The sequence below is a fragment of the Lissotriton vulgaris genome, unplaced genomic scaffold (assembly GCF_964263255.1).
Source record: "Lissotriton vulgaris unplaced genomic scaffold, aLisVul1.2 SCAFFOLD_5900, whole genome shotgun sequence".
NCBI lineage: Eukaryota > Metazoa > Chordata > Amphibia > Caudata > Salamandridae > Lissotriton > Lissotriton vulgaris.
In genome coordinates, this window is record NW_028253941.1 from 43,622 (window position 1) to 63,838 (window position 20,217).

At 52.2% G+C, this 20,217-nt stretch overlaps 1 protein-coding gene across 1 annotated transcript in view; it reads right to left on the bottom strand.

Moving 5' to 3' along the window:
* Positions 1-20,217, bottom strand: part of LOC147660710 (inactive tyrosine-protein kinase 7-like) — a gene marked incomplete at both ends in the record, with an annotated part of 79,917 nt that overhangs the window by 42,732 nt on the left and 16,968 nt on the right. The gene's annotated exons all lie outside the window — the stretch shown is intronic.

Sequence of the window (20,217 nt, forward strand, 5' to 3'; positions counted from 1 at the left end):
GCAGCCGCTACAGGCGCCGGGGAGGAGGGCGGGCGATATGAAGGTCAGCAGCCCTACATGCCAAGAACAGATGCATACTGGTAAGTAGCATATTCGGTTCGAGGCATGTGGGCTGCTGAATTCATATCTGTGCATAGAATACATAGCAGTCCCTCCATTAGCAGCGGCCGCCTGTGCCAGCTGCAGCAGTTTGAAAAAGTGTTTTTAGAACAGCCTGTCCTACAGCTGCCTGCTGTTTGGAGTGCACATCTACACAGTAGTGTTTCGTAAATCTGTGTGTGGTAGACCATGTGGCTGCCCTACATATGTCTTCTAAAGGAATATTTCCAAGGAAAGCCATGGAGGGCCCCAACTTTCGGGTGGAGTGGGCCCGTGGGGGGACCGTTAAAGTGCGCTTGGCTTTTTGATAGCAAATCTGAATGCACTTAACGATCCACCTGGCTATACCTGCTTTGGAAATGGGGTTGCCTTTGTGTTGTGGCGAAAAGGCAACAAATAGTTGTTTTGTTTTCCGAAAATATTTGGTCCTCTCAATGTAGTACAGCAAGGCTCTCTTCACGTCAAGCGTGTGGAGCATCCTCTCCGCCACTGACTCAGGATTTTGGAAGAACACAGGCAGTTCTATAGTCCGATTGATATGGAACTATGAAACCACCTTAGGAAGAAACTTAGGGTTAGTGCGAAGCACCACCCTGTTGGAATGAATTTGTATGAATGGCTCTTGAATAGTTAGTGCCTGGAGTTCACTAACGCGTCGCAGCGATGTAATCGCTATCAGGAAAGCTACTTACCATGTTAAGAACTGAATCTCGCATGAATGTAGAGGCTCGAAAGGTGGACCCATTAGTCTGGTGAGGTCCACATTTAGGTTCCATTCAGGGGCCGGTGGGGTCCAGGGAGGAATGACTCGTTTGAGTCCTTCCAGAAAAGCTTTGACGGCAGGCACCCTGAAAAGTGAGAGATGCTGCCTGTTTTGCAAATAAGCTGCTATTGCGGACAAATGTATACGAATGGAAGCATAGGCCAGATTACATTTATATAGATGTAACAGATAACAAATGATGTTTTGAGTAGATGCGTCTAGCGGGTTGATGTTGTGGTCTGCACAATAAATGACAAACCGCTTCCATTTTGCTGCATAGCATGCTCTGGTGGTGGGCCTCCTTGCCTCTTATATGATATCCATACAGTCAGGAGGCAAGTTGAGGTAGCCAAATTCTAAGACCTCAGGAACCTGATCGCCAGGTTGAGCTGTTGCGAATCTGGGTGCTGAATGTCGCCATGGCTCTGCGTCAAAAGCCTGGGTGTGAGGTGCAGCCTTTGATGCGGTACCACGGATAGTTCTAGAAACGTGGTGTACCATGGTTGGCGTGCCCACGTCGGAGCAACCAGGATGAGAGTCATCGAGTGTAGCTTTATCTTGCGTGCCACCAGCGGTATTAGAGGTGCTAGGGGAAAAGCGTACGCAAATATGCCTGACCAGTTCATCCATATCGCATTGCCCTGCGACTGTGGGTGTGGGAACCTGGGGGCAAAGCTTTGGCATTTTGCGTTTTCCCTTGTGGCGAACAGGTCTATCTCTGGATGACCCCACTGCTGGAAGTACGGGTGGAGTACTGATGGATGTATCTCCCACTCGTGCATGTGGTGGCTGTACCTGCTGAGCAGATCCGCCATCCGATTGTCTTTGCCCGGGAGGTGTTCCGCCATGAGGAAGATGTTCCTCTGAATGGCCCACTTCCACATGCTCTGAGCCAGATGAGACAACTGTGGAGAGTGTGTTCCTCCCTGCTTCTGTATGTAGTACATGGCCGTCATGTTGTCCGTCCGGATCAACACGACCTTGTTGCACAGATGTACTTTGAATGCTTTCATTGCCATGAAGATTGCCATCAGTTCCAGCAGGTTGATGTGCATCTTCCTTTGCTGTAGTGTCCATAGTCCCTGCACTGTGTAGTGGAGTACATGAGCTCCCCATCCCTGGAGAGAGGCGTCCGTTGTCAGGATAATCTGTGGCACAGGCTCCTGGAACGGTCGGCCCTTGCAAAGGTTTTGTGGATTCCACCAATGCAGAGTTGTATGCACGACCGCTCACCAACATAGGTCCTTCAACTGTCCGTGAGCCTGATTCCATTGACGTGCTAAGCACTCCTGAAGCGGACTCATATGTAGTCTCGCGTGTGGGACAATGGAGATGCAGGAGGCCATCATGCCTATCAACTGCATGAACACTCGTGCCGGAAGCGAGTGTTGCGGTCTGAATTTTTGTATCAGCAATTGAATGCCGTTGATCCTCACTGAATTTGGCTGTGCTGTGGCCGCCAGAGTGTCTATGGTCGCACCCAGATACTGCCGTACGTGGGCGGGCTGAAGGTTGGACTTTGGACCTGATCCAGCACGGTCGCTCCCTGACCCCAGCTCCTGCTCACGTTCTGGCTCGCTGGTGAGACCGAGACTGCTGTTTTGCAACTGCTCTGATTGATGCTTATTTATTTCACTTGACTCGCGCTGTATTAATCACTTATCTAGACTTGCGCTGTGTATTTATTATTTAATTTGAATCGCGCTGTGTATTTATTATTTAATTTGAGTCGCGCTGTATTTATTATTTAATTTGAATCGCGCTGTGTATTTATTATTTAATTTGAGTCGCGCTGTGTATTTATTATTTAATTTGAATCGCGCTGTGTATTTATTATTTAATTTGAGTCGCGCTGTGTATTTATTATTTAATTTGAGTCGCGCTGGCATTTATTTCTGTAACTGAACATCACGCTGGTAACTGATTTGCGCCCCCGGTGCCGTGGTGCATTTGCTGCCCCTGCCTTCGTCTCCCCTTGACCCTCCATCTTGTTGACTTGCTCCCTGGCCCGCCCCTCCTCCCTGCTACCGCCTCCCAACTGCTGCCCCTCCCACGCTCCGCCCCCTCCATCTTCCATTTATGGCCTATGTCCCCACGCGCAGCGTCCACGCGCTACGGCCGCGCCGAAGGTGCGCCAAAGGTAAGCCCGTCTACGCCCGTCCGCGCCTGGACCGCGCCCAGCGCCAGACCCCCTGCCCCTCGCGCTGCCCAACCCTCCCGCATTACCTACGATGCCGCCACCCTCCTAGCCCTTAACCCCGGTCGCGCCCCCACCTGCGTCCAAGCCGCTCCTGGACACACCCATGGACCTTTCTCTTGCTACTCCTGCAAATACAGCGGCACCAACAGCATCTCCGCTACGACCACACCACAGATTCCCGACCCCAACCACCTACAATGCATCCTTCTCAACACCCGATCAGTCCACAGGCATGCCATTGACCTATGGAATCTACTAGACACCATCTCTCCGGACATCGCCTTCCTTACGGAAACATGGATGAATGCTTCCTCCGCACCGGACATCACCATTGCCATCCCTGAAGACTATAAGATCACTCGCAAAGACCGTACCAGCCACACAGGAGGAGGAATCGCTATCGTCCATAAGAAATCTATCCGCATCTCAACCAGCTCTGATGCCAACCTCGCCAACTCCGAACACCTTCACTTCCAGATCCACATCGACCCCAAAACCACACTCAGAGGCACTCTCCTCTACAGACCACCAGGACCCCGCGCAAAATTCAGTGAAGACATCACGGACTTCATCTCTCCACACGCACTCCCCTCCGAAGACTATATTCTTCTGGGAGACCTCAACTTTCACCTTGAAAAGATAAACGACCACAACACCGCCACCCTCGTGGACAACCTCGCCAACCTCGGACTTAAACAACTAGTCACTTCCCCCACCCACATCGCAGGTCACACACTCGACCCCATCTTCACTTCCAGCATTCATGTCTCCTTCAACCACACTACGGATCTCCTATGGACCGACCACAGCTGCGTTCACTTCACCTACAACAAGCCGAAACCCATCAACCATTCCCAACCTACCCTGCAAAGAAACTGGAACAAAATCACCACGGACCAAATCTCCGCATCGCTCCTTCGAAAATCCCCAGCCCTCTCTTCTAACGCCAACGAAGCCGCCGCCAACCTCACCCTATGGTTATCCAACACCGCCGACACCTTAGCACCACTGAAAAAACGTCAAAGCAAACCTGGCAGCAAGAAGACCTCATGGTTCAACGATGACCTCAAGAAATCCAAGAAACTCTGCCGCTCCCTTGAAAAGGCCTGGAAAAAAAAACCCATCCACCAGCACCAAGGACGCCTTCAAAAGCGCCACCCGCACTCACCACCAACTGATCCGAAAAGCCAAGAAAACAGCATTCAAGGATCGACTTGACAACAACGCCCACAACAGCAAGGAACTTTTCAACATAGTCAAGGAATTTTCCAACCCCTCGGCCAACTCCAACGACATCACCCCCTCTCAAACCCTCTGCGACTCCCTAGCCTCTTTTTTCCACAACAAGATTGCAGACATCCACAACAGCTTTGACAACCAACCCGGAAACCAACCCACCCTACCATCTGCTGACCATCTTCCCCCCGTAAACACCCTTTACGCCTGGAACCCAATCTCCACTGAGGAAACCATCCGCCTGATGAATTCCATCCACTCTGGATCCCCCACAGACCCATGCCCTCACCACATCTTCAACAAAGCAGACTCCGTCATAGCACCGCACCTCCGAGACGTCATCAACTGCTCCTTCAACTCCGCCACCTTCCCGGAAGACTGGAAACACGCTGAACTCACCGCCCTTCTGAAAAAACCAACAGCGGACCCCACCGAACTCAAAAATTACCGCCCCATCTCGCTTCTTCCATTCCCGGCCAAAGTCATCGAGAAAGCCGTCAACAACCAGCTCGCCGCCTTCCTCGAAGCCAACAAATCCCTCGACCCCTCACAGTCTGGCTTCCGAGCAAAACACAGCACTGAGACCGCCCTCATCGCAGCAACAGACGACATTCGAACTCTACTGGACAATGGAGACACAGTCGCCCTCATCCTCCTCGACCTCTCTGCAGCATTCGACACAGTCTGCCACAGCACCCTTCTACAACGCCTCAATAACATCGGAATCCAAGGAAAAGCACTTGAATGGATCACCTCGTTCCTCACCGGAAGAACCCAGAGAGTCCGCCTTCCTCCATTCAAGTCCGAGGCCTCTGAATTCATCTGCGGCGTACCTCAAGGATCCTCACTCAGTCCCACCCTCTTCAACGTATACATGAGCCCCCTCGCGGCCATCGCCCGCCAACACAACCTCAACATCATCTCTTACGCGGATGACACTCAACTGATCCTTTCTCTCACCAAGGACCCCAGCACCGCCAAATCTAACCTACACGAAGGAATGAAAGAAGTCGCAGAATGGATGAAACAAAGCCGTCTGAAACTGAACTCAGACAAAACAGAAGTCCTCATCTTAGGTACATCCCCCTCTGCTTGGGACGACTCCTGGTGGCCGGAAGCCCTCGGAAAAGCACCCATCCCGACAGACCACGCACGGAACCTTGGCGTCATCCTGGATTCTTCACTCTCAATGAACAGACAAGTCAGCGCCGTATCCTCTTCCTGCTTCAACATTCTTCGCATGCTCAGAAAAACATTTCGCTGGATCCCCTCCGAAACAAGGAAAACAGTCACCCACGCTCTGGTCACGAGCCGACTGGACTACGGAAACACCCTCTACGCAGGTACCACCGCTAAACTCCAGAAGAAACTCCAACGAATCCAAAACGCCTCAGCCAGGCTCATATTAGACATCCCACGCAACGAACACATCTCTGGTCACCTTAAAGACCTCCACTGGCTACCCGTCAATAAGAGGATCACTTTCCGACTGCTTACCCACGCACACAAATCACTCTACGACATCGGACCAGATTGCCTCAACTCTCGACTGTCCTTCTACACCCCCCCCGCCAACTACGTTCTTCCAGCCAAGCCTTCGCCACTGTACCTCGCATCAACAAGACCACCATGGGAGGCAGATCCTTTTCATACCTGGCTGCTAAAACATGGAACTCACTCCCCGCTTACCTTCGCCTCACCCAGAACCACCTAGCGTTCAGAAAGCAGCTTAAAACGTGGATATTTGACAAATAATCCTCCTCCCCTTCCTAAGCGCCTTGAAACCCTCTGGGTATGTAGTGCGCTATACAAATTCTATGACTTGACTTGACTTGACTTAATTCAGTGAGAATCCCAGATCGTGAAGAAGGTAAATGGTGTGGGACATGTGGGCGGCACACTGCTGGGCCGACTTGGCCTGGATGAGCCAGTTGTCCAGATAAGGGTAGACGTGAATGTTTTGTCTCCTTAGGTGTGCTGCCACCGTCGCACGGCACTTTGTGAACACCCTGGGTGCAGTAGTCACTCCGAAAGGGAGGACCTTGAATTGGTAATGCTGATTCTGAATGGTGAATCTGAGGTATTTTCTGTGTGACGGGTGAAGCGGAATATGAAAGTATGCATCCTTCAGATCTAATGTTGCGAGGAAATCTCCCTGACTGAGCAACGGTAGGACCTGCTGCAGTGTTAGCATGTGAAAGTGTTCTAATAGAATGTACTGGTTTAACGGTCTGAGGTCCAGTATGGGTCTGAGGGACCCGTCCTTTTTTGGGATTAAGAAGTACAGTGAGTACACCCCTGTACCTTTTTCTTCCACAGGCACGAGTTCGATTGCTCCTTTTTGCAGCAAAACGAGTACCTCCTGCTGCAATAATTGTATATGCTCTGTGGACATAGGACGGTGTCTTGGGGGTATGTTGGGTGGAGTGGATGTTAACTCCAGACAATAACCGTACTGGATAAGCTTCCTGACCCACCTGTCTGTGGTGATGGATTTCCAGACCGGCAGGAACTGTTGAAGTCTCCCCCGACCGGTATTGTATGGTCGGGGGGCAGTGACAAGGCGTCACTGTTTGTTAGTGACGGAGGATCTGGAGCTGTTGTTTCCACAACCTCTGCCCTTGGCGCTGTTTCCACGATAGCCACCTCTACTTTGTTTGGTGTAGGTGGTTTGCGCACCACCTTTACCGTACTGTGTTTGCTGGGACAGTTGGCCTCTGGAAACTCCTCTATTGTTTGAGCGACGAAAAGAACCACCCCTGAACTGCTGCGACTGGAGAGCCCCCATAGACTTTGCAGTCTCAGTGTCCCTGATTTTCTCCAAGGTGGTGTCCACCACAGGGCCAAATTAATGGTCAGGGTTTACTGGCTGATTTAGTATGGTGGTCTGTATCTCTGGCTTGAACCCGGAGATTCTGAGCCAGGCATGTCGCCTCAACATCACACTTGTGTTAATGGCTCTGGCCGCGGAGTCTGCTGCGTCCAGTGCACACTTGATAGAAGCATTTGATATGAGCTTCCCTTCCTGTATAAGCATCTCTGCTGCCTCCTTATATTCATCTGGCAAGTATTGTAACAGGGTCTCAAGTGTATCGTAATGGGCCCTGTCATATCTTGCTAAGAGTGCCTGAGTGTTTGAAATGCGCCAGATATTGGCCGCTTGAGCTCCCACCCTTTTCCCTGATGCTTCTAGCACTTTTGATTCTTTGTCAGGGGGAGGAGCATCACCCGTTGTTTGCGAGTTCGCCCTCTTCCGGGCATTGGAAACAACCATAGAGTCCAACGGCAACTGTCCCTTAATGTAGGTAGGGTCCCCAGGCGCTGGTTTGTACTTTTTTTCAATTCTGGGGTTTATCACCCTGGCCCTTGTGGGCTCTTTAAATATGTCCCCAGATTGTTTTAAGACACCTTTTAGCATTGGCAGAGTCTTGACAGTTCTCTCTGAGGTGGAAAAGGTGTCAAACAGAAAATCCACTTCAATAGGGTCAGCATGGAGCTGGACGTCATGATTTTTAGCTGCCCTTTCAATAAGTGCATTAAACGCCGCCGAGTCTTCAGTAGGTGATGTTTTTACAGCATACACATGAGTGTCTGGGACAGTGTGTGGATCCCCTGGGTCAGCAGCGTCCACCCAGGGTTCATTATGATCTTCTGGATCAGTGTCCACAGGATAGCTGTACTCCTCATCGTCACCTTCTCCTGTTTCCACATCCGAATAAGTGGGCGAGACATTTTGGCCACGTGGAGATATAGGTTCTACAAGAACTGGTGTTGTAGTAGAATCCTTCTTTTTCAATGGGATTCTATACGACTCCATAGGCTGTTCCGGGGCGATCTTTCGTTTATAAATAGAAAGTCTGCCTGTGTCGGCATCGATGAATTGTTCCTGTTGCTCTTCAAGCGAGGGTTGTCGATGCTTTGTGGCCGGTACCACAGTTGTGGGCTTCGGCTCCGTTGACAACTTTCTGGGCGCTTCGACGGCCATCTTAGGGACGAAGGCCTGCGGTACCACTTTCGGCGGCAGCGTGAAGTGGATGGGCACCGACCCCTTTTGAGGTTTACCGCAATCTTTGGAGGTGGAGTACCCTGTGGTCCGACAGCCGAAGCCTTCTCCTTAATGCGCTTCAGCGAGTCCGCTATCTGCTACGGGAAGGAAGCGGACGGTTGCGTTGACTCGACGGAATCCGAGCCACTGCTAGGCATGGACTCGAGGGCTGCACCACTTTTAGCCTTGTCGGGTCGACGCGTAGGCTCGAGAACCTTCTGAGCTCCGAGTCCTTTGTCGGTGTAGATGGTCTTCCGCGCCGATTTCTTCGGGTCGACGTCCTTGACCGGTGCTTTCGGTGTGCCAGTCCTTGGCTCGACGCCCTTTAACAGCCTCTTCGGGTCGATAACACCTTTATGCTTCGTCAGTGCCGATAGTTCAGAGGACTTCGAGCCGACCAAAGCAATACGCACTTTTGGTTTCGCCTCTAGTGCTTTGGGTTGCGTAGACACCGAAGCTTTCTCTTTCGGTTTCGATTTGGCAACTTGCAGGTCTTTAGAAATGTCCGAAGCCGGAACCGAAGGCGGGGCTGGAGAACCCATCGGAAGATATTGGGTAAGGCCATGTGGCGATCCCTCGACCTGAGCCTTCTGAAGTGTTTTGGCACCAGTATCAGTTTGTGGGCCTAGCTCCTCGCTTGAGCTATCTTCCATGGCCCCAAAGGCCCCATCGTCGTCTCCTACCTCGTCGACGACGTCTTCAGCATCGAGCATTTCAACATCCGCGTCGTAGCTGGAGTCGACCTCCGATGCGGGATTAGACAGGTTCTCTCGAACCTCCCTCTCTGCTTCCTCATCATCCTCGGCATCGAAGATGTTCACCGGGTCAGGTGCCGTCTGCTGGGTTTCCTTGCGCGCTGCGCGTCAAAGTCGAATCGTCTTCTTGGATCGGAAACGGGAACAAGCAATACAGCTGGCTTCATCGTGATCCGGCGACAGGCACTTGTTGTACACCGGGTGGATATCGATGTGAGGATATTTTGAGTTGCACACGGGACATCTTTTGAACGGGCTCCGTTCCATGATGGTTCGTCGTTAAGGCCTCTGGCGTCGACCGGGCCTTCAGTGCCGAAAAGCCACGCAGCTCCTCTGGATGTCCGGCTCAGGAACTGAGCTGGAACAGAACTGGGCACCGATCGCAAGACAATACCGACGATAAACTAAAGGCCTTTTGGCCAAAAGAAAGTTTTATATCGATTCCGAACTTGAGTGAACCAATATGCATTCGAACCCAATGGCGGAAAAAAACAATCTGGGGATGGAGTTGATGCCCATGCGCACTGTAGTCCAGGGGAGGAGCCACCTATCTTGTGATACTTCGAAGACTCTTCCAGGACAACAATGTGCGATCATCCAGACCCAACACTAGGCGGCGATCTATGCACAGATATGAATTCAGCAGCCCACATGCCTCGAACGGATGGATTCTTGGACCTCTGTTGAGCAGCTTGAGATATTACAGAGTCCGGACGTGGATGGCCCACCAGATAAGATGGAGTTTCTGGCGGTGCTCTATACTTTCTCAATACGAGGAAGGACTGCAGGGATAGAAGCAGGCGTCTTCATTACCTTAAGACCTTCCTTCCAAATGAAATCAATAAAGGGTATAGCCCTGGTGATCTTCCTATACCCCTCTTTGAAGTTGTGTAAAAAGCAGTCCGACTGCTCAATAGTAACTGGCAGTTCAAATCTTGTAGCAGCCCGTTGCATGATATTGTGAAAGCCACCAATGTCCTCCGGTGGGGAATCCGAGGGTTGCGGCAAGGGCGGTGAAGGCATGGGGGTTATGTATTCATCCCATGGATCTTCAGGTGTGTTGTCATTAGGCAGCTTGCCTTCCTCTCTACCATCTTCATCTGAAGAGGAAGTATCCTGATCTTCTTGTGGTGTGGGGTCCACAGTGTGTCTTGGCGACACTAGAGCCTGCGGTGTTGGAGGCATGGGTACGTCTGCTGGTACCGAAGGCACAGCTGGCGTGGACGGTGTAGGAGGGAACCTTTGACGATAGTCTGCCAACATGGCCTGTAAATCCTGAACCAAAGAAGGAGGGAGATGACTTATCTCCTCCGAACGTGGAGCTCTGAATGGTTGCCTATAGAAAGGTGTAGACAAATTCTCCTGATAGGAATGCACCTGCATATCCTCCTCTCCATCCTCTTCCTGATATTTTATTCGTAATTCTGATGGATGGCGTGCAATCCCAAAGGGACCTTCGTCTCCATCCTCATCCGATTCCTCCTCCTCTACATATGTTTCCAAAATGTGTGTTGGTAGTAGCGGGGAAATGTTAGAGTAGTCCTGCCTATAATAGGTCTTCAACTGAAAGTGAGTGTATGCCACTCTTGCAGGTGGCGTCTAGGTAATAACTGGACTCTTCATTGATTCAGGCGTCTTGATTGTAGGAGAGTAGGGTCTGCAATCCTATGATCACCCAGATTTTTTGCTTTTGTTTCACTGGTTTACGACTTTCTCTGGCTGTGGGCCTGCCAATCAGACCCACAGCCTGGCTGTTCTCTTTCTAAATTACCTCATGTACCCTAGGTGCATCTACCAATTGGTACTGGGCCACCTTATCAGACCCTGTAACTCAGGGCATAGGTGTACCCAGGGCTGCCAGGGGCTGCAGCATGTATTATGCCACCCCTGGCTGGCCTCCTAAATCTGACACAACTGGCTGCATGACAGCTGGGGCAAAGTCGTGTAATCACCCTTTGCTGTAGGTGTAGTATCCCTATACCTAACCCTAAAATGGACACACAGATTCCTATCAGTCACTCCTATGGCAGGCCTTGACAATCCTGAAGGCAGAGTGCTTGGAATCGTGTGAGATGGTGCTCTGGCATGAGCTGAGCCTGTCTGCAGCTTGCGGAATCAAGTCCTAATAGCTGTTCCATGATATCGCATACCATATACTCTTAAGTGCATTATAATCCTCGCGGTTAAATGCTATCTTTGGTATTGCTTTATCAAAACATGTCGAGTAAGGTGTCATACGAATTGGAATACTAACCCCTCGCCAATTCTGGCGACGGGGTTAGCATTCCACCCTTCTAGAGGGACACGACATGTATGTAACTGTGAACCCCGGTTAAAGTTAACTGAAGCCTCAGCTCCACAAAATGGATGCTGCCACCACAGACACGAGTCTGACCCCCTGCAGCTGGGAGTCCTTCCAGCGAGGGGAGCCTGGACAAAGGGTTTCCTGTCAGGGGCGGTGCTAGCACCGTCCCAGACATGGTTTTGTGTATCCTGGGTAGGCAGGGCTTTACAGGAAGGTGACTGCTGAGTGGCACCCCGGTGCTCACTACGCATAGGCCGGTCTGAACCAGTTCCAGGGGCACACCGGCCCCTGGCCTGGGGAAGTCCGGCATGGCTGAGGGGTGTAACCACCCCCCACCTAGTCCCACCCATAGGCAGGACCTAGTCACCGGGTCAGCCCCCTTTTTTAGTATAAAGATGGGAGTGGGCCCCCTGTTAAAATTAGATCATCTTTGGAATCAAGATACCACTTTCTTCGAAAGGACTTCACGATTTCTTCTTCAAGATTCTCCCTTGTGGCTAAGGAGTAGTCACCCTGCATCAAGCGGGCACCATCCTAAAGAACACTGCGGTCTGCTGCAAGTCCTTCATCACGAATCCGACGATCCAGCTCGACGAGACCCGGCTTCCCTGGCACCTCTGACCTCTACTCACCTCTACAGCCAAGCTGAGAACCGTGAGTGCGACGAGACCTCAAGGGACCGACGATCGCCAAGACTGCACGACATCTTTACTGCAAGCCCACCGTGTCCTCCACTGGTGAGTGCTTTGGGGTCCGAGAAGCCCCGACCCTGCGCAGCTCCAGCACCCAAGGTCAGCCCCCCTGCATCTCCACGATCTGCGTGGGGCCCTTCTGCTGTTTGCTGTGCACCGCGTTGTTTGGCTACTAGCCGGCTGGCTTGTGGCCTTCTGAACGACGCCCAACGACTTCACGACTGCTGGTCTGGTTGCTCCAGGCTGGCCCTTGCTTCCTTCTTCAAGAGAGGCACCCCGGACCCTCCTGGTCCACTCCAGACGCCATTTTAGGTCCACCGCGTGGGCTTGAATTTGCCAAGGCTTTGTTGCCCAATCCTGGGTCCAGCGACGCCGACAGCTTCTATCTTCGTGGGACAGCTCGATCCTCCATCCTGGTCGCCGACAACGCCTCCTGGTCCGTGAGATCTTCGAGTCAAGCGTCACCCACTCACCTTGTCGAGGTGGCTACCATCCGGTGCCCTCCTGGTGCCCACTGACTACTGGCTAGTAGTCTCGAACTTGGTCCCCTCTGCTTTCAGGTGTCATCTATCTTCGAGATCCAGGCTTGGATCCAACTGAACTTTCTTCACTGGTCACCGGCCAGCATCTTTTCTTCCGGCTCCTGGTCCGTCTACGAGGATTCCCGACGTCTTTTCAGACCTATGCAGCTGCAGCCCCTGGGCTAGGTAACTTCGGCATTTCGGTGCCCCAGCATAGCCTCACTATCCAAGGGTCAGAATCTACTTTTGTTTTCTCCCTACCAGGTCGGGTTCGCCCGAGAACACTAACTTTCTATTTCCTAGCTACCATAGACTTTTGTCCCGCATCTCGCGTGAGAGTGCACACACTGCACCCGAGTCCCCTAGGCCTCCTAGAAGTAATCTAACGATTCCCTAGTCAAGTCCTAGCGATTCCAAAAGCTATTAGTACTGTACTTACCTGCTAGGAATTTCGCATTCCACTTTCAGAGTATATGGTTTTCCGTGCCCCTCGGGCATTTGTATATACTGTGCTAACTTAAGTATTTTTGTAAGAGTTTTGGTTTGTGCTTAGTACCCTGTCCTCATAAAGAGTACAGGGCTGTTGTGATCTTTAAATAAATAACTGTTTATTTTCATAACACTTGTGTGGTGTCCTTTCACTTGGTATTCAAGGGGTATATGTGTGGTAAACAGCTGGCTTAACACGCCCTCTCGAGTCTTTAGCCTTAGACTGCTCGTATCCACGCTACTAGGATAGCTGGTCTATAAGGTTGACTTACAACCAATCATCAATAAGGGTTGCTGGACTGATACATAGTGTTCACTAGAATAGTGAGCACTGCATATCAGGTCACCTTCTCACATTGATAAGATGCGCTGAGGCGGCTGGCTCATTGACGGATTTGCCGTCGACGAGCTAGTCGTCGAGGGGATCGTCGTTGACTGTGGTACTGTCGACGGGACCGCCGTCAACGAGGCAGACGCCGATGGATTCTTCGGTTACAGGGCTGCCGTCGACAGGGCTGCCGTCGACAGGGCTGTCGTCGACAGGGCTGTCGTCAACGAGATCTTCTCTGTTGACGGGCTCTTCGTCGACGATGACTTCGACGTCAATGGGGCTTTGTCGACGAACGCTGATGTCGATGGGGCTTTCGACGACGATAACTTAGTCGACGATGGAGTCGTCGTCGATGGAATAGTCGTCGACGATGTTTTTGAGGAAATTGAATAAATGTCCTTAGCCCCAGAAGATTTCTTTGAGGAAACCTTGGATGACAAAATAGGTGAGGGGATAGAAGACGTAGACACCGTAGCAGAAGAGCTTGAGGTGGTAGAAGTAACAGATACTTTGTGAGAAGACACCAGAGAGACAGTTTTTACCTGGGCTTTACTCACAATTTTAGATGAAGAACCTGAGGGCGGAGAAGATGGAGATCCAAGAGGAGGAGCCGATGACCTCCTTGTGGGTTCTGTAGCTCTATGAGAGGATTTGAGATGTTTTTTCCTCTCAGGAGAAGAGCTATCTCTGGATCTGGCTCTTTTGCTGGAAGTAGAAGCTCTGTCATCATCTGTGGAAGAGGATTTGAGCCATAGAAGAACCCTTACCTCCCTGTCCCTGATGGTCTTGGCTGGTAAGGTGTGGCAAATCCTGCAATCCTTCACAATGTGAGTGGGATGCAGACAGTAGATGCAGTCTGTGCTGATTATCTATATGAACCCTCTTTTAATCACAGGTCCGGCAGCTTTGAAAAGGGCTTTCTTCTCAGACATTCTGAAGAGAAAAGTAGAAAACTGAGTAGGCACTCAGGGAGACTCCCTTCCACACGACGTGCGGTAAAAATCTGAGGCGAACTGCCTCTGCTGGGAAGGTTCTAGAAAGTGCTGACAGCTGAGTGGTTGGAACACATTTTTAAGTTCTTTTCATATATTGAGGTAGATAGGTTGCTAAGTTTGGGGCCTTTTGAGGCCTATAGTCTTGTCAGCCCACTACAAAAATTTTCTAAGGCACTGCTTTTGTATATATTATTACCGTGGGACTCCCGCCTCGGCGACGGGGAATGATTCAGGCATGTGAATCTATGAAAGATACCCCAATACTGGATAATCTGCAGTGAGCAGGAGAGGCGAGGGGGACATGTGAACACCACTGAGAGAGGCAAAGGAAAGCTGCAATGAGCAGAAGAGGCCAGGGGGACATTTGAACACCACTGACAGGCAAAGGAAAGCTGCAATGAGCAGGAGTGGCGAGGGGGACATGTGAACACCACAGAGAGGCGCAAAGGAATCTGCAGTGAGCAGGAGAGGCGAGGGGGACATGTGAACACCACTGAGAGAGGCAAAGGAAAGCTGCAATGAGCAGGAGAGGCGAGGGGACATAAGAACACCACTGAGAGAGGCGGAGGAAAGCTGCAATGGGCAGGAGAGGCGAGGGGGACAAGTGAACACCACAGAGACGCAACGGAAAGCTGCAATGAGCAGGAGAGGCGAAGGATACATGAGAACACCACAGAGGCAAAGGAAAGCTGCAATGAGAAGGAGAGGCGAGGGGATACATGTGAACACCACTGAGAGGCGCAAAGGAAAGCTGCAATGAGCAGGAGAGGCGAGGGGGACATGTGAACACCACTGAGAGAGGCAAAGGAAAGCTGCAATGAGCAGAAGAGGCCAGGGGGACATTTGAACACCACTGAGAGGCAAAGGAAAGCTGCAATGAGCAGGAGTGGCGAGGGGGACATGTGAACTCCACTGAGAGGCGCAAAGGAAAGCTGCAATGAGCAGAAGAGGCGAGGGGGACATGTGAACACCACTGAGAGAGGCAAAGGAAAGCTGCAATGAGCAGAAGAGGCCAGGGGGACATTTGAACACCACTGAGAGGCGCAAAGGAAAGCTGCAATGAGCAGGAGAGGCGAGGGGGACATGTGAACACCACTGAGAGAGGCAAAGGAAAGCTGCAATGAGCAGAAGAGGCCAGGGGGACATTTGAACACCACAAAGAGGCAGAGGAAAGCTGCAATGAGTAGGTGAGGCGAGGGGGACATGTGAACTCCACTGAGAGGCGCAAAGGAAAGCTGCAATGAGCAGAAGAGGCGAGGGGGACATGTGAACACCACTGAGAGAGGCAAAGGAAAGCTGCAATGAGCAGAAGAGGCCAGGGGGACATTTGAACACCACTGAGAGGCAAAGGAAAGCTGCAATGAGCAGGAGTGGCGAGGGGGACATGTGAACACCACAGAGAGGCGCAAAGGAATCTGCAGTGAGCAGGCGAGGGGGACATGTGAACACCACTGAGAGAGGCAAAGGAAAGCTGCAATGAGCAGGAGAGGCGAGGGGGACATAAGAACACCACTGAGAGAGGCAGAGGAAAGCTGCAATGGGCAGGAGAGGCGAGGGGGACAAGTGAACACCACAGAGACGCAACGGAAAGCTGCAATGAGCAGGAGAGGCGAAGGATACATGAGAACACCACAGAGGCAAAGAAAAGCTGCAATGAGAAGGAGAGGCGAGGGGATACATGTGAACACCACTGAGAGGCGCAAAGGAAAGCTGCAATGAGCAGGAGAGGCGAGGGGGACACGTGAACACCACAAAGAGGCAGAGGAAAGCTGCAATGAGTAGGTGAGGCGAGGGGGACATGTGAACTCCACTGAGAGGCGCAAAGGAAAGCTGCAATGAGCAGAAGAGGCCAGGGGGACACGTAAACACCACAAAAAGGCAAAGGAAAGCTGCAATGAGCAGGAGAGGAGAGGGGGACATGTGAACACCAGTGAGAGGCGCAAAGTAAAGCTGCAATGAGCAGAAGAGGCCAGGGGGACATGTGAACACCACTGAGAGGCAAAGGAATCTGCAGTGAGCAGGAGAGGCGAGGGGGACATGTGAACATCACTGAGAGAGGCAAAGGAATCTGCAGTGAGCAGGAGAGGCGAGGGGGACATGTGAACACAACTGAGAGAGGCAAAGGAAAGCTGCAATGAGCAGGAGATGCGAGGGGTATATGTGAACACCACAGAGAGGCAAAGAAAAGCTGCAATGAGCAGAAGAGGCCAGGGGGACATGTGAACACCACTGAGACAGTGAAAGGAAAGCTGCAATGAGCAGGAGAGGCGAGGGGGACATGCGAACACCACAGAGAGGCAAAGGAAAGCTGCAATGAGCCGGCAAGGGGGACATGTGAACACCACACCGAGAGGCAGAGGAAACCTGCAATGAGTAGGCGAGGGGGACATGTGAACACCAAACAGAGAGGCAGAGGAAAGCTGCAATGGGCAGGAGAGGCGAGGGGGACATGTGAACACCACAGAGACGCAACGGAAAGCTGCAATGAGCAGGAGAGGCGAGGGGGACATGTGAACACAGAGAGAGGCAGAGGAAAGCTGCAATGAGCAGAAGAGGCCAGGGGGACATGTGAACACCACTGAGAGGCGCAAAGGAATCTGCAGGAGAGGCGAGGGGGACACGTGAACACCACAAAGAGGCAGAGGAAAGCTGCAATGAGCAGAAGAGGCCAGGGGGACATTTGAACACCACTGAGAGGCGCAAAGGAAAGCTGCAATGAGCAGGAGAGGCGAGGGGGACATGTGAACACCACTGAGAGAGGCAAAGGAAAGCTGCAATGAGCAGAAGAGGCCAGGGGGACATTTGAACACCACAAAGAGGCAGAGGAAAGCTGCAATGAGTAGGTGAGGCGAGGGGGACATGTGAACTCCACTGAGAGGCGCAAAGGAAAGCTGCAATGAGCAGAAGAGGCGAGGGGGACATGTGAACACCACTGAGAGAGGCAAAGGAAAGCTGCAATGAGCAGAAGAGGCCAGGGGGACATTTGAACACCACTGAGAGGCAAAGGAAATCTGCAATGAGCAGGAGTGGCGAGGGGGACATGTGAACACCACAGAGAGGCGCAAAGGAATCTGCAGTGAGCAGGAGAGGCGAGGGGGACATGTGAACACCACTGAGAGAGGCAAAGGAAAGCTGCAATGAGCAGGAGAGGCGAGGGGGACATAAGAACACCACTGAGAGAGGCAGAGGAAAGCTGCAATGGGCAGGAGAGGCGAGGGGGACAAGTGAACACCACAGAGACGCAACGGAAAGCTGCAATGAGCAGGAGAGGCGAAGGATACATGAGAACACCACAGAGGCAAAGAAAAGCTGCAATGAGAAGGAGAGGCGGGGGGATACATGTGAACACCACTGAGAGGCGCAAAGGAAAGCTGCAATGAGCAGGAGAGGCGAGGGGGACACGTGAACACCACAAAGAGGCAGAGGAAAGCTGCAATGAGTAGGTGAGGGGAGGGGGACATGTGAACTCCACTGAGAGGCGCAAAGGAAAGCTGCAATGAGCAGAAGAGGCCAGGGGGACACGTAAACACCACAAAAAGGCAGAGGACAGCTGCAATGAGCAGGAGATGCGAGGGATACATGTGAACACCACTGAGAGAGGCAAAGGAAAGCTGCAATGAGCAGGAGAGGAGAGGGGGACATGTGAACACCAGTGAGAGGCGCAAAGTAAAGCTGCAATGAGCAGAAGAGGCCAGGGGGACATGTGAACACCACTGAGAGGCAAAGGAATCTGCAGTGAGCAGGAGAGGCGAGGGGGACATGTGAACATCACTGAGAGAGGCAAAGGAATCTGCAGTGAGCAGGAGAGGCGAGGGGGACATGTGAACACAACTGAGAGAGGCAAAGGAAAGCTGCAATGAGCAGGAGATGCGAGGGATATATGTGAACACCACAGAGAGGCAAAGAAAAGCTGCAATGAGCAGAAGAGGCCAGGGGGACATGTGAACACCACTGAGACAGTGAAAGGAAAGCTGCAATGAGCAGGAGAGGCGAGGGGGACATGCGAACACCACAGAGAGGCAAAGGAAAGCTGCAATGAGCCGGCAAGGGGGACATGTGAACACCACACCGAGAGGCAGAGGAAACCTGCAATGAGTAGGCGAGGGGGACATGTGAACACCAAACAGAGAGGCAGAGGAAAGCTGCAATGGGCAGGAGAGGCGAGGGGGACATGTGAACACCACAGAGACGCAACGGAAAGCTGCAATGAGCAGGAGAGGCGAGGGGGACATGTGAACACAGAGAGAGGCAGAGGAAAGCTGCAATGAGCAGAAGAGGCCAGGGGGACATGTGAACACCACTGAGAGGCGCAAAGGAATCTGCAGGAGAGGCGAGGGGGACACGTGAACACCACAAAGAGGCAGAGGAAAGCTGCAATGAGTAGGTGAGGCGAGGGGGACATGTGAACTCCACTGAGAGGCAAAGGAAAGCTGCAATGAGCAGGAGAGGCGAGGGGGACATGTGAACACCACAGAGACGCAACGGAAAGCTGCAATGAGCAGGAGAGGCGAGGGGGACATGTGAACACCACAGAGACGCAACGGAAAGCTGCAATGAGCAGGAGAGGCAAGGGGGACATGTGAACACCACAGAGAGGCAAAGGAATCTGCAGTGAGCAGGAGAGGCAAGGGGGACATATGAACACCACAGAGAGAGGCAAAGGAAAGCTGCAATGAGCAGGAGAGGCGAGGGGGACATGTGAACACCACTGAGAGGCAAAGGAAAGCTGCAATGAGCAGGAGAGGCGAGGGGGACATGTGAACACCACTGAGAGAGTGAAAGGAAAGCTGCAATGAGCAGGAGAGGCGAGGGGGACATGTGAACACCACTGAGAGAGTGAAAGGAAAGCTGCAATGAGCAGGAGAGGCGAGTGGGACATGTGAACACCACAGACGCAACGGAAAGCTGCAATGAGCAGGAGAGGCGAGGGGGACATGTGAACACCAATGAGAGGCGCAAAGGAATCTGCAGTGAGCAGGAGAGGCGAGGGGGACATGTGAACACCACAGAGAGGCAAAGGAATCTGCAGTGAGCAGGAGAGGCGAGGGGGACATGTGAACACCAATGAGAGGCGCAAAGGAATCAGCAGTGAGCAGGAGAGGCGAGGGGGACATGTGAACACCACTGAGAGAGGCAAAGGAATCTGCAGTGAGCAGAAGAGGCGAGGGGGACATGTGAACACCACAGAGAGGCAAAGGAATCTGCAGTGAGCAGGAGAGGCGAGGGGGACACGTGAACACCACTGAGAGAGGAAAAGGAAAGCTGCAAAGAGCAGAAGAGGCCAGGGGGACATTTGAACACCACTGAGAGAGGCAAAGGAAAGCTGCAATGAGCAGAAGAGGCGAGGGGGACATTTGAACACCACTGAGAGAGGCAAAGGAAAGCTGCAATGAGCAGGAGAGGCGAGGGGGACATGTGAACACCACTGAGAGAGGCAAAGGAAAGCTGCAATGAGCAGGAGATGCGACGGATACATGTGAACACCACAGAGGCAAAGAAAGCTGCAGTGAGCAGGAGAGGGGGCCATGTGAACACCACAGAGAGAGGCAAAGGAAAGCTGCAATGAGCAGGAGATGCGAGGCGGGCATGTGAACACCATTGAGAGAGGCAAAGGAAAGCTGCAATGAGCAGGAGATGCGACGGATACATGTGAACACCACAGAGGCAAAGAAAGCTGCAGTGAGCAGGAGAGGAGAGGGGGCCATGTGAACACCACAGAGAGAGGCAAAGGAAAGCTGCAATGAGCAGGAGAGGCAAGGGGGCCATGTGAACACCACAGAGACGCA